The sequence below is a fragment of the Mesoplodon densirostris genome, chromosome 19 (genome assembly GCF_025265405.1).
Source record: "Mesoplodon densirostris isolate mMesDen1 chromosome 19, mMesDen1 primary haplotype, whole genome shotgun sequence".
In the NCBI taxonomy this organism is placed as follows: domain Eukaryota; kingdom Metazoa; phylum Chordata; class Mammalia; order Artiodactyla; family Ziphiidae; genus Mesoplodon; species Mesoplodon densirostris.
Genome location: NC_082679.1, coordinates 30,696,927 through 30,712,452, shown reverse-complemented (window position 1 = coordinate 30,712,452; position 15,526 = coordinate 30,696,927). Strand labels below are relative to the sequence as shown.

General features: G+C 40.0%; 1 protein-coding gene across 1 annotated transcript in view; it reads left to right on the top strand.

Annotated features, from left to right (window-relative positions):
* N4BP1 (NEDD4 binding protein 1) overlaps positions 1-15,526 on the top strand; it is a 46,180-nt gene that overhangs the window by 12,150 nt on the left and 18,504 nt on the right. The window lies entirely within an intron of this gene.

Here is a 15,526-nt window from a genome sequence, read left to right as displayed (position 1 = left end):
AGGTGTTTCAAAGAGCTTTTGAGGATCTGAGTATTTGAGGCTCTGGGTATCTGCACCCAAAAAAAAAAAAAAAAAAAGAAATGATGGAATAAAATTGCTTGTAGATATAAACTGGCTAATATCTTACAAAGCAGTGAAGTTATAACCACTGGGGATATCGTTTCTACCAGATGGAGATAATTGGCATCTCTGCTGGACAGAAATCTACGTTTTGACACGTAGCATCACAGTCCGGGCCCTAATCAATAATAAATGGTGTGTAAGACAAAGGTACGTTTCCCAGAGAAGTAAATCATCTTTGGGTGGGCGAAAGAGAGTGCTCCGTTGTGATTGAGAGCCCATCCTTTTGCCATATTTAGAAGTGTTTGATAATTTTTCTTAATGTTACGCAATCTATTAAAATGAACACCCTCCCCAACTTTTTTGTCATTTGGCCACACTCTCTCCTAAACAATGTTACGCACATCATTGATACTACTAGGCTGGATGTCGGCCTGTGTTCCCAAACTTCCTAATTCCTGTTTTGACATGTATTTGTTAGACATTTATTGATTGATTCAGGTTTTCTCAACAGTGGCACTATTGACATTTTGGTCAGCTAATACTTTGGTTGTAGGGGGCTGTAATGTACACTGCAGGATGTTTAGCAGCACCTCTGGCCTCTACCCCCAAGGTGCCAGGAGCACCTCTTCAGTTGTGACAACCAGAATTGTGTCCTGACATTGCTAGTTCCCCCAGGAAGAGCAGAAACAGCTCTGGTTAAAACCAAGGCCAGTACCCACACTGTCTAGTAGAGTTATGATAAATGCTGTTATTTAAATAATAAGATACTGTTGTGTGTAGAAAACAGATTAACATCCTCCCACCCCATTTTTGCTAATTCTTAAAGGAAGGGTTAAATTAGGCTCCAAAAATAAGGAAACATGCTGAAGTCCAAACCAACAAAGACTTTGAGTATAATTCTGAGGATCTTGAACATTAATCCTTCTCAGGGAGGAGCTTTAGGAAGTATCTGAGTAAGGATGTGAAGGGTGTGTTTTCAGGCATAGCTTTTATACTGTTACAAGGCAGTGGAGTGGGACAAGACTGGCAACAGAAAGAAGAGGTTAGTGTTGGTTGTAGTGTTCACATGCAACTAGGTTTGTGAAGGATTGCAAGCAAAGGAAGAGGAAAGAAAGCTTTGAATCTAGGCATCTGCATTTCATAGAAAGGAACTTGGACCGAAGATGGAGTGGAGGAGAGCGGAGAGCTCTGATTCAGACCTGTAAAGTTTGAGGCACTTGTGGGATAGGTAGAAATGCCCAGGGGATAGTCTGCAGCCTAACAGTATTAAAGGCTAGAGGTGGACATTTGGAGTTACCATCAGAGAAATAAAAGTTACGGTTGGAACTTGAAAAGCCTATTAGAGTGTAATTGAGGGAGAAGACCAAGACAGAACCTCACGGAATATCTACATTTAATGTACAGTAGGAAAAGGCAGCAAAGGATTTGGGAGGATAGTCAGAAAGATAGGAAGTAAGGACAGCTAGTGGTATCTCAAATGTGTGGAGGGGAAAGAACTTGTCAAGAAGTTGGTCAACGGTAGATATCGTACTACCTACCAAGTAAGTAGAGAGCCCAAGTAGGAGAGTACAGAGAAGGGGCCTTTGGGTTTGGCATTAGTTGTCATTCAGGAAAGTGGTTTCAGCTTGAATGGGGGCAGAATCCAGATTTCAAGGGGTTGACAGGGAAAGGGGTTTAGGCTACTTTTTCAAAAAGTGTGAAGATGAAAAGACCAAGTGGTTGCGTGCATAGGCAGTCGGGCTGAGGGAAGTGTTCTGGAGGGTCAGGAAGACTCACGCATGTTTGTAGACAGAGGGGCAGGGTAGGTGGCTAAAGGGGGAGGGATGAATCAAGGTCTGGGAAGATGGCATGGCTTTGAAGCAGAAGCAAGGAGAAAGAATTTGTGAAAGGTAGAGTTTTTAGATGAAAACAGAGAGGCAGTCAAAGGAATTCATATCTCCAGGCTCTGGTAAAATAACATCTTTTACTAAGAGTGAGAAAATTGACAGAAATGAGGTTGGGGACCTGAAGACATTATTTGGGTAAGAGTGAAGATAAATTGCTCAGGAGAGCTGAAAGTTTTGGAAGCTGTAGAATTTTAGAGATTTACAGATGTAATGGGGATGAGGTCTAGGGTAGAGTGTGGCCCCTGGTCTGTCTCCAGAAGTAGACTCAGAGTGAGCATGCAGGGAAGTCCCTGTGGAGCAGTTAAGGTGCTCCTCCTGGGGAGGAACTCGGTCGGCATTTTGGAAATAAGGTTGAGGAGAAAGATGGGACAGAAAGCAAATGTTGGAAATGCATTGGAAAAATGACTAAAATGGTTATTTTAATTTTATAGTGATATTATTAATGTAGGTGACCAGATAGAGACATGTTATCTTAACAGGTTAAAATGGACCTGTTACAGATACGTAGGTAATGATATTAAAAGTTTGTTTTATCTAAGGCACTATGGTGCTTCTAATTTATATATGTTCCGTAGGACTCATATGTCAAAGTCTAAAAATCATATTAATCCTTCTACTTTCTTTTCTCTTAGAGATAACATATACCACCATTTATGCGAGAGTATCTTAAGTTATAAGAAATCTTAAGAATCCTGAAGTGTGCAGCCAAAGTAGAGAACTACTGGTCCGAACAGTTTTAGAAATCTATCTGTAATGTATTAGGAGCCTCCTTGCCTGTGTAGTTTCTCCTTCCTCCGTGATTTGTGGTGGACTTGAATATCTTCTGTTATATTTGTGCCAGGGTGCAGTTATGCTCCTGGCAGCTGCCAGAGCGTGTCAGTTCTACACTCATGATAGATGATCTCAAGTTGCTATGTTTTTTAACCATTTTGTCTTCCTTATTTTTGCACCTGTGCTGTCAATTATCATTTGCTGTTGCGTGCTCTGCAGGTAGCACCTTATGCTGTTCCTTTTATGCTTTCATTCAGCTGTTTCAAACCATGTGTGATCTGGGAGACAAGCTGATAAAGTCCCTCAAGTGTGTGCCCATAAGTAAGAGGTGGTAGATAGTGAAGAGTGGTGCCAAGAACCCTTTCCCCAGGTCAAACCTGCAGACTCTTGAATAGCCACTTTGATCCTTTCTGGTTTTAGCTATGTTCTGAATGGCAGGGGTTGCCAGGAGCTTCTCTCTGATTCGTGAATTGTTATATAGTTGAGAAGAGCTGAATTTGTAGAAAGTAGAATAACAGAAATTCATTTTGCCATATGAAAGGGAAGTTACTGTTGTATATATTATATGCTCCCCCCCACTTTTTCTTAAAATCCTAAGTAAAGTAAAACAATACATGAATGCTGCAGGCTGGAGGGGAAACAATTTTTGACTAACATTCAAATGTTCAGGTACCAAATACAGCCAAATGCAAATGATGACTACTTAGATCCACAGAATCTTTCTTACCAATACAACTGATGGCCAGACATTTTTGTAACACTGTATGCCTGTATACTTCATTGCTCACTCCTGAACTGGCGTATAGAAATCGATTGTTGCTATTAGTAATTTCCCAAGAGTAAATTGTTAATGAAAAAATTGAATCTGAATCTCAAGGGATAATTACTCATTCCTCTTAGGGCACACACAAACAAAAAGGAGTTTTGGGTATGTGAAGCTATAACAAGCTCCTAGCACAGCTCTTCCTCAAATCTATGCAGTTAATCTTGCATTAATAGTTTTGGTTACTTGGGGGATAATGCCAGACAGCTGTGCTTGTATTGGGCATTTCTCTGCCAGTCTTCCTAGGGCTTACACAATAGGAGCTCTCCTGAGGCCCTCTATAATCTTGTCATACAGCATCACAGCATGTTATGCATCCACTTTTAAACGTTTTTATTAAAATTGGGAAGTAGGGAATGTAATAAAATAATACATGCACATGGTTAAAACAAGTCAAGTACTCCTGAGAGTTTTTATTACGAATAGCAGTCCCTTTGCTTCTACTCCACCCCAGCTTCCTGAAGGTAACTACTTCTCATTGTTTTTAGCAGTTTGTTCTGATGTTTACCTAAATAATTATAAATAATCAATATTAGGCATTATGCACTTTCTTTAAGATAAATGATGAAGCAAAAACGAGGCCCATTTTCTCATTGCTATGGTCTGAATATTTGTGTCTTCTCAAAATGAATGAATGTTGAAATCCTCATGCCCAATGTGATGATATTAGGAGAATGGGGCCTTTGGGGGGTGATTAGGTCATGAGGACAGAACCCCCATGGATGAGATTAATACCCTTAGAAAAGAGGCTTGAGAGAGCTCCATTGCCCCTTCCACCATGTGAGGACACAACAAGAAGTCCGCAGTCTGGAAGAGGGCCCTCACCCGACCGTGCTGGCACCCTGATTTTGGACTTCGAGCCTCCAGAGCTGAAAGAAATATCTGTTGTTTATAAGCCACTCAGTATGATAATTTGTTACAGTAGCACAAACAGACTAAGACACCAACATAGTTTTTTGTTTGTTTGGTTTTTGTTTTTTGTTTTTTTTTTAGTTAAAGCAAGAAACAGGTTTATATAATTATGACATATAAATACTACTTGTTGCAAGGCCAAGTACTTTATTATATTACATTATGTTCTCTTTCTAGTATAGCTTTTAATTTTTCCTGGGATTTTTATCTGCCCTTTTCTCACCTACTTATGAAATTTGCTTTAAACATCCCTAATATTTTACAAATATTCCTTTATATCTTAAGATATAAATATTCCTTTATATCTTAACTATTCTTTAAGCCTCTTTTTCTGGGAGAACACCCCTAGAGTCCTCTTCCCTCCTCCAGTCAGCTGATTGCTCAGCTTATCTGCTGCATGGCTAAAATCTGTGGACTTCTATTTGCCACTCTTGGATGGAATTTTCTAATTACTTTATCTCTCATATTTTTGGTGGCCTTCATCTTAAAATAGCTTCTCAAGAAAATAATCCATGGGAGTAATTTTCTCAGCCTTTGGCACGCTAGAAATGTCTTTATTCTGCTTTATATTTGGTAGGTAATGTGGATGTTATACAATTATAGATGGAAGATCATTTTCCCTTAGCATTTTGAACGCATTGCTACCCTGTTTTCCCCGACTATCCAGACTTGCTACTGAGAATTTGACATTCTGATTATCATTCCTTTATGTGTGCCCTATTCCCACCCCGCCCACCGGATTTTTTTCTAGTGGGCCTTTAAAAAGTAATCATGCTTGGCTATTCTGTGGACCCTTTCAAGGTGGGATCTGGGTGCACTGGCTCCCAAACAAGACTTAATGTAACTTTTTTCACTAATGCATGGGGTCTTATGCATTTTAGTTCCAGGAAATGACTTGTGTTATTTCTTTATTAAGTGCCATTCTGTCTTTTTGGAATGCCAGTTATTTGGATTTAGGATATCCTAGATGGACATTTAAAGTTTCTTTTCTCTCATTTCTTTCTTTTTCTGATACTTTTAGAGGGATTTCTTCCACTTCGTCTTTCGGTTCTTCTATTGACTCTGTTTTGGCCATCATGTTCGTAATTTGCTAGTGCTCTTATTCTGATTATTTTTTTCGTAGTATTTTGATATCTGTTTTATGAATTCATTATCATCTTATATCTGTTTGAAAGCAGTAATTAAAATTTTGTTTAGGTTTTTTCTACCCTGCATTACCTACTTTCCTCCAGTTTTTCTCTATTTTGTGTTCTACTTTATTGGTTTCTGTCTTCATATTTGCCACACTTTCTTCTGACATGGGTTTTTTTTTTTTTTTTTTAATGTTTCATACTAAATCTGAAAAGCCAGTTGGAAGCCTTGTGTCTGGGCAGGATCTGTTGATAAGTGGCCTTTACCTTGGATCAATTAGAGAATTAGCCCTTGTTTGAGAGGATTTTTTTTTTTTTTTTTTTTTTTTTTTGGAAGTCTGTTATCTGGAGAAGAAACCTCTTCTTTCCAGGCTGGCTCACTGTTGCTGACATTCCACTGAGTGGATGTAATCCACTTTTTCTTATCCAGTGGCTGCATAGAAGTCAGCGGTATTTGACTCCTGTGAATTCAACCATACACTTACTTACGCTAAACAGGCAGCATCATTTACATATTAGCAGGCAGCAGGGAGCAGCTCCAGTTCTGAGTAAGATAGACTCTACCCTGCCGGTCCTGTGAATATAGTGATAAAACCTGGACAGAATGCATGGAACAGCTATTTAAGGACTCTGAAAAGTAAACAGTAGCAGGCAGATTGGGAAAGAAAGCCAGAATTCAGAGTACCACCAAACCAGTGGTGAGTTTACCATTTTTTCCATTGTTATCCCTCAGCCTGAACTCAATACAGCCTAATCTGGAAGTGGAGATGGGCACTAGGGCACAAAAGGAGCACCTGGAGAAGCCCTCTAGTTTAACTCAAGGGGCAGAAAATGGAGCATGTAATACTGTGCGAAAATCCGTTTTTGTTTTTCTTCATTCCATTGCACACCAGTTTCCAGACAGTCCCATGATGGTGGCAGTGGGAGCTTGCAGGAGCCAAAATTCTGAAGGAGGAGAACCTTCCTCTCTGATTGGTGGCGTTGTGGTTCCAGGAGGATGGGGCCAGTCTCATTGCTTTCTCTCCCCTCTGTCCTTTGGATGGACCAGGCACAGTTGCAGAAGTGTAAGGCAAAGTGGGGTAACCAAAGCCCCATCTTTCTGACTGGAGGACTGAAAAGAAGAGCCCATGGAACCAGAAAACACTAGAAAGATGGCAGAGAGGGAGGAGCTCAGGAAAATGACTCCATAAAAGTTGTGTGTGATCTCCTAGGTTCATCCCCAAGCTACACACATGCATGGATCTACTCCTTATCAACACAACAAAGACTTTTGAGAACAATAGAAAAACCACCATCCAGGTCCCAGATTGGCCACTGGGTATTGCACATGTGGGACAGATACAAATAGCACGGCAGAGGCTTTAAAAACTGAACTGATATTGGGACCACAGCTCACAGAAGTCTGGGTACAGCTTGCAACCTGAATCTAACTAGGTCAATTACCTGCTAGAACAGAAATGTTGACATTCATCATGGGTTTAAACAAGACACAGAACTCATAATATTCAAAATGGATATAATACAAAATTAACTTGGCATATGAAGAATGAGAAAAATACCAAATCTCATGAGAAAAAACAGTGGACACCAATGCCAAGATGACATAGGTGTTGGAATTATTTAACAAAGAATTTAAAGCATGTATTATAAAAATGCTCCAACAAGCAATCAAAAGTACTCTTAAAGCTAATAGAAAAATAGAAAGTTTCAGCAAAGAAATAGAAGACATAAAGAAGAACCAAATGGAAAGGTTAGAACTGAAAATTACAATAACCTAAATAACACCTCTCTGGATGAACTCAGTTTTTATTTTTTTAAAGATTAATTAATTAATTTTTGGCTGCGTCAGGTCTTAGTTGCAGCACACAGGATCTTTCGTTGCAGCGTGAGGGCTCTTCGTTGTGGCACACGGGCTTCTCTCTAGTTGTGGAGTGCAGGTTTTCTCTTCTCTAGTTGTGGCGTGCAGGCTCTAGGGTGTGTGGGCTCTGTATTTGTGGTGTGTGGGCTCTGTATTTGTGGTGTGTGGGCTCTGTAGTTTGCAACATGCAGGCTCTCTAGTTAAGGCGTGCGAGCTTAGTAGTTGTGGCACGAGGGCTTAGTTGCCCTGCGGCATGTGGGATCTTAGTTCCCTGACGAGGGCTCGAACCTGAATCCCCTGCACTGGAAGGCGGATTGTTTACCACTGGACCACCAGGGAAGTCCCTGAACTCAGTTTTTAAATGGAGATGACAGAGGAGCCAATGAACTTGAAGATAGAACAGTGGAAGTTACCTAATCGGAACAAGGTGAGTAGAGGAGAAAGTGTGGTGCTAAAAAAAATATTTGGAGAAATAATAGCTGAAGACTTCCCAAGTTTGGCAGAAGATGTAAACATAATGATTCAAGAAGCTGTGAACTCAAGCATAATAAACTCAAAGAATTCCACACCAAACATGTCATAACCACACTGCTGAAAACTGAAGACACATTAAAAATCATGAAAGCATCCAGACAAAAACACAGTTCAGGGAACAGCAACTACAATGAGAACAGATTTCTCATCGGAAACCATGGAGACCAGAGAAGTGGCACAATATTATTTAAGTGGTGAAAGAAGAGGACTGTTAACCAAGAATTTTCTGTCAAGTGAAATGAAAGTGAAATAAAGCATGATAAAGCATTCTCAGTTGAAGAAAACACTAAAATCATTGCCAGTAGCCTGCTGGAAAAGAATTGCTGAAGGAAGTTCTTCAGACAGAAATGATATACTATATCTGGGTAAATACAATAGATTACTTTCTCCTGTTGAGTTCTTTAAAGTGAGTTAATGGTTGAAAGTAAAATTTATGACATCATCTGATAGGATTTCAAATGTATGTACGTGGAATTGATGAGATAGCTGTAACATACAAGAGAGAGCAGGGAGGGCAGAGACTGAGGGTAATGGAACCCATATGATGGTGGTGTTCTAAAATTTATACCCACAGGAGTTTAAATTATGGAGGTGACTGAGTGATGGCACGGAGAAGTCAATGCCATTGAAAGCAGAGTTTGATTACTTAACATTTCCCAAGGCAAGAGGGCATGCCTCACCTTGCAGGGCCATCAGGTTTTTGGCAGGAGGCAGAAGCAGGAGTAAGGGGAAAGGCATAGCAGGATAAACAGTTTAGGACTGGCTAGTTTGGATAATCCCTGCCGGCTTTGGGGCATAAGGGCTGTCCTTAGTTGTTTGGTACCTGGTCCTGGCTTGGTACAGGGCTTGATTTGTGAATTAGATAAGGAGAAGGGGTGGGGGCACAGCACTGTACTTGAAAGGCATGCTCTAAGCAGGCTGGCCACAACTCCTAGGAATTAGCTAGCTGGGCGGGTAAGTCTCTCCCCAGGTCTGAAAGGCCTCCCAAGATGTCCAAGCATCATAAGATATAGAAAATAAAAAACACGAATAGTATGGGTGGTAAGATTTATACATTCCTATTGACATGATAGACTATTGATTTTAAGTGGACTGTGAAAATTAAGTATGTAATTGATCACATGACTACTTTAAAAACTACATAAAGAGATACAGTAAAAAATGCAATAAATTACATTGTAATACTAAAAAAATGTTTGCATAATGCACAAGAAGGCCAGATAGGGAAAAAAAAGGAATTAAGAATAGGGAACAGGCAGAAAACAAACAAATGGTAGACCTAAATCCAAACTTACCAATACTTTCATTGAAATTAAACAGTCTAAACACACCAATTTAAAATAGATTATCAGAATGGATTTAAAAAACAACCAAACTGGGGCTTTCCTGGCGGCACAGTGGTTGGGAATCCGCCTGCCAGTGCAGAGGACACGGGTTCGAGCCCTGGTCCGGGAGGGTCCCACATGCCGCGGAGCAACTAAGCCCGTGCGCCACAACTACTGAGCCTGAGCTCTAGAGCCCGTGAGCTACAACTACTGAATCCTGCGCACCTAGAGCCTGTGCTCCGCAACAAGAGAAGTCACCGCAGTGAGAAGCCCGCGCACCGCAACGAAGAGGAGCCCCCACTCACCACACTAGAGAAAGCCAGCGTGTAGCAATGAAGACCCAACGCAGACAAAAAAAAAAAAAAAAAACCAAACTGTGTGGTGTCTTCAAGAGACTTATTTCAAATGTAATGATACATGTAAGTTAAAATTAAAAGGAGGGGAAAATATACTGTGTAAACATTAACCAAAAGGAAGCTGGAGTGGCAATATTACTGTCAGACAAAATAGCCTTCAGAGCAAAGAGAGGGTCAATTTACTGAGAAGACATAACACTGCTAAATGTGTATATTCCTAATAATAGAGCTGCAAAATAGTTAAGACAAAAACTGGTAGAACTGAAAGGAGAAACTGACATATCTACAGTAATAGTTGGAGGCTTCAACATGTTTCTCTCAACAGTTGATAGAACCATGAGACAGAAAATCCGCAAGGATATAAGAGAACTCAACACCGCCAACAAACCAGGTTCTAATTGGTGTTTATAGAACACTCTGCCCAGCAACAGCAGAATACACATTCTTTTCAATGCCCACGGAATGTATATCATGATAGATCATAACCTGGGCATAAAACAAATCTCAACAAATTCAAAAGAACTGAAATCATATAGAGTGTGTTCTCTGACCACAAAGGAATCAAACTAGAAATCAGTAACAGAAAGATAACAAGAAAATATCCAAATACTTGGAAACTCAACAACAGACCTCTGAATATTAGATAATTTGAAGAGAAATTTTAAAATACATTGAGCTGAAGGAAAATGAAAATAATGTATATCAAAATTTGTGAGATGTAGCTAAAGCAGTGCTGAAAGAGAAATGTTTTTAAATTTAAAAAATAGATTTATTTATTTTTGGCTGCATTGGGTCTTCGTTGCTGCGCATGGGCTTTTCTCTAGTTGCGGTGAGCAGGGGCTACTTTTTTTTTTTTTTTTTTTGCGGTATGCGGGCCTCTCACTGTTGTGGCCTCTCCCGTTGTGGAGCACAGGCTCCGGACGCGCAGGCTCAGCGGCCACGGCTCACGGGCCCAGCCGCTCCGCAGCATATGGGATCCTCCCAGACCGGGGCACGAACCCGTATCCCCTGCATCGGCAGGCGGACTCTCAACCACTTGCGCCACCAGGGAGGCCCATGGGGGCTACTTTTCGTTTTGGTGCGTGGGCTTCTTATTGCGGTGGCTTCTCTTTGTTGCGGAGCACGGGCTCTAGGCACGTGGGCTTCAGTAGTTGTGGCTTGCGGGCTCTAGAGCGCAGGCTCGGTAGTTGTGGCGCACGGGCTAAGTTGCTCTGTGGCATGCGGGATCTTCCCGGACCAGGGATTGAACCCGTGTCCCCTGCATTGGCAGGCGGATTCCTAACCACTGCGCCACCAGCAAAGTCCCCAGAAAGAGAAATTTATAACACATATAACATTAAAAAAGAAGAAAAGTCTCAAATCAATAATCTAAGCTTTCACCTCTAGGAACTAGAAAAAGATGAGTAAAATAAACTCAAAGTAAGCAAAAGGAAGGAAATAAAGAGCAGAGGTCAGTGAAGTTGAAAATACAGAAATAATAAACTCGATGAAACAACAAGCTTGTTCTTCAGGAAAAAAAGTCAGTGAAATTGACAAACTTCAGCAACACTGAAGAAGACATAAATTACTCATGATCAGGATATCAGCTACAGACCCTGCAGACATCAAAAAGATAAGGAAATCCTACCATTTTACACAGGTAAATTTGACAACTTCAGTGAAATTAGCCAATTCCTCAAAAAGTGCAGACTACCATAACTTACCCAATATGAAACAGATAATTTGAATAGACCTACAGCTGTTAGGGAAATTGAATTAATAATTGTAAAATTCTCAAATCACAGCAAGATCCTTTTTGACTCACCTCCTAGAGAAATTGAAATAAAAACAAAAGTAAACAAATGGGACCTAATGAAACTTTTTAAAAGCTTTTTCACAGCAAAAGAAACCATAAACAAGACAAAAAGGCAACCCTCAGAATGGGAGAAAATGTTTGCAAACAAAGCAACTGACAAAGGATTAATCTCCAAAATATACAAGCAGCTCATGCACCTCAATATCAAAAAAACAAACAACCCAATCCAAAAACGGAAGAACTAAATAGACATTTCTTCAAAGAAGACATACAGATTGCCAATAAACACATGAAAGGATGCTCAGCATCACTAATCATTAGAGAAACGCAAATCGAAACTACAATGAGGTATCACCTCACACCAGTCAGAATGGCCATCATCAAAAAGTCTACAAACAATAAATGCTGGAAAGGGTAATGTAGATTGATACAGCCACTTTGGAGAACAGTATGGAGGTTCCTTAAAAAACTAAAAATAGAACTACCATATGACCCAGCAGTCCCACTACTGGGCATATACCCTGAGAAAACCATAATTCAAAAAGAGTCATGTACCACAATGATCATTGCAGCACTATTTAGAATAGTCAGGACATGGAAGCAACCTAAGTGTCCATTGACAGATGAATAGATAAAGAAGATGTGCACATATATACAATGGAATATTACTCAGCCATAAAAAATGAAATTGAGTTATTTGTAGTGAGGTGGATGGACTGAGAGACTGTCATGCAGAGTGAAGTAAGTCAGAAAGAGAACAATAAATATTGTATGCTAACACATATATATGGAATCTTTAAAAAAAATGGTTCTGAAGAACCTAGGGGCAAGACAGGAATAAAGACGCACACGCAGGGAATGGACTTGAGGAGACGGGGAGGGGGAAGGGAGAGCTGGGACAAAGTGAGAGAGTAGCTTTGAGATATATACACTACCAAATGTCAAATAGATGGCTAGTGGGAAGCAGCTGCAGGGCACAGGGAGATCAGCTCGGTGTTTTGTGACCACCTAGATGGGGGGGGCCGGATAGGGAGGGTGGGAGGGAGGCACAAGAGGGAGGGGATATGGGGATATATGTATACATATAGCTTGTTCACTTTGTTATACAGCAGAAACTAACCCAACATTGTAAAGCAATTATACTCCAATAAAGATGTTAAAAAAAACATAAAAATAAAATTCTCGTAAAAGGGACTTCCCTGGTGGTCCAGTGGTTAAGACTTTGTGCTCCCAATGCAGGGGACCCGAGTTCGATCCCTGGTCGGGGAAACTAGATCCCGCATGCTGCAGTGAAGCTCCTGCATGCGACAATAAAGACCCTATGTGCTGCAACTGAGACTTGGCACAGCCAAATAAATAAATATTTTTTTTTAATTCTCATAAAAGAAATTGCTGAGCCAAGCTGTTTCACTGGAGAAGTCTACAAGGTGTTTTTAAAAGAGTTAACACCAATTCTTCACAATCTCTTCTAGAAAATACAGGGGCAGAGAACACTCCTATATTCATTTGTAATTAGTATTTTCCCGATGCTAAAACCAGACAAGGCATTACAAAATATAGCAAATAGAATCCATCAATGTATAAAAAAATTATACATCATGACCAAGTGGTGATTATTCCAGGGATAGAAGGCTGGTTAAATATTGAAAAATCAGTTAATCTATCATACTAACAGGCAGAAGAAGTGAAATCATAACATGATTACATCAGTTGATTTAGTTAGGCATTTAACAAGTTTCGACACTCATGTTTCATGTTCATGCTCCTAGAAAAGTAGGAATATAGGGTAACTTCCTTAATTTGATAAAGAATTATCTACAAAAAGTTTAACTTAATGGTGAAAGATTGAATGTTTTCTCCAAGGACTGAACAAAAGCAAGCACGTCATCTCTCACCACTGCTTTTCAGCACAGTGCTGGAAGTTCTACCAGTACAATAAGGCAAGAAAGTAAAAGGCATATAGATCAGGAAAAAACAAAAGGAAATGACATAATTGTCTGCATAGAAAATCCCAGGGTATCTAGAAGAAAAAAATCCTAGAATTAGAAATATGATCAGCAGGGTCACAGGATATATGATCAGTATACAAAAATCAATTGTATTTCTATTTATTAGCAATGAACACATAGGAACCAAAATTAAAATTCAGTGCCATGTTCAGTTGCTCAAAAAAAATGAAATACTTGGGCATAAACCTCATAAAACGTGTATAGGACTCAAAACTATAAAACAGTGATGAAAGAAAGCAAAGCTCTGGAGAAATGGAGAGACATACCATGTTCATGCATCAGAAGAGTCAGCAGATGTCATTTGTCCTCAAATCAATGTGCAGGTTTAACATAATTGCTAAATAAGATTATGCTAAAATTTGATATGGAAAGGCAAAGAAACTAGAATAGCTAAAAATAATTTTTAAAAGAGGAATAAAGTGGGAGCAGTCATTGTCCAATTTTAAGACATTAGATAATTATAATAGTCAAGACTGTGGTATTGGTGAAGGGATAAATTCATAAGTTGATGGGACAGAATAGGAAACCCAGATGTAGACCTACACAAGTTTAGCCAACTGATTTTTGACAAACAGGCAAAAGCAATTCAATAGAGAAAAGATAGTCTTTTCAGGAAATGATGCTAGAGCAACTAGATATCCATAAGCAAAAAATGAACCTCGAACAAAGCCTCGCATTTGATAAGAAAAATGAACTCAAAATGGATTATAGATTTAAATGTAAAACTTCTAGATGCTAACACACGAGAAATCTTTGGGACCTAAGTCTTGGTGAAGGAAAAACCAATAAATGGGCTTCCTTAAAATCAAAAACTTTTTCTCTCACAAAAGAGGATGAAAAGACAAACTATAGATTAGGGGAAAATATTTGCAAGCCACTTACTTGACAGAGGATTCATTCATACCACCAAGCCCATAGATACTCCACGTTTATCCAAAAGAACATAAGAGAGTAAAGAACTCATGACTGAACATTATTATACTGCGTGGGTTGAGCTTTTCCCCTTGATGTTTTCCTTGTATTTCTGGTGTTTCATCTCCTTGTAGGAATCTTGTAGTTCGAAATGTGTAAACAAGGAATATGTACACATTTGTATATAAATTCTAGTGGAGGACATGTGGCCATTATAACAGCAAGTGTACATAGTAGGTGCAAGTTTGTAAAGCCTCATTGTAACCGGTTGCACAGGTAGATCTTTTTAAAATAGCACCATTTTGGATAACGCCATTCTGATTTTAGTGTAAAGTATAGATCAGATATTGCCAGGCTCATTTCTTACAGATGTCTGTCCAGAAAGCTCTCACTGATAATTTGAAGTAACAGTGTTTATTATTTAGTAAGCACGTGTGAGACACTATTGTCAGAACTTTACATTTATTATTTCTTTGAATTTCCTCAAAACACCTGAGATTGCGCTAGCCTCTCTCTCTTTCACTGTTGCAGAAACTGGGCTCAGAAGGGTTAGGTAACTTGAGCAAGGTCACCAGTTGCATGGCTGGAATTTGAGCCTAGGAACTGGCTCCAGTGCCCAGGTTATTAACAAGTATGCTCTGTTGTTGGTGTGAGTGCTTTTTGCATGTTTACTTGATTCACACTTCAGCCTCCAGTGGCAACCTAATTGCTTAAGAACCCAGTTCCCTTTTTTACCTCGTTCAGGCCTCTTTCGATACCAAATTTCACTGGAAACCGTAGCTTTTTTTTTTTTTTAATTTATTTATTTATTTGGCTGTGTTGGGTCTTCGTTGCTGTGCGAGGGCTTTCTCCAGTTGCGGCGAGTGGGGGCCACTCTTCATCGCGGCACGCGGTCCTCTCACTATCACGGCCTTTCTTGTTGCGGAGCACAGGCTCCAGACGCGCAGGCTCAGTAGCTGTGGTTCACGGGCCCAGTTGCTCCACGGCATGTGGGATCCTCCCAGACCAGGGCGCGAACCCGTGTCCTCTGCACTGGCAGGCAGATTCTCAACCACTTCGCTACCAGGGAAGCCCGAAACCGTAGCTTTACATCTGAGAAAGGCAGTGCTATTCAGCATTCTGTGGTTCTTTATATTTAGATCTACATTTAAA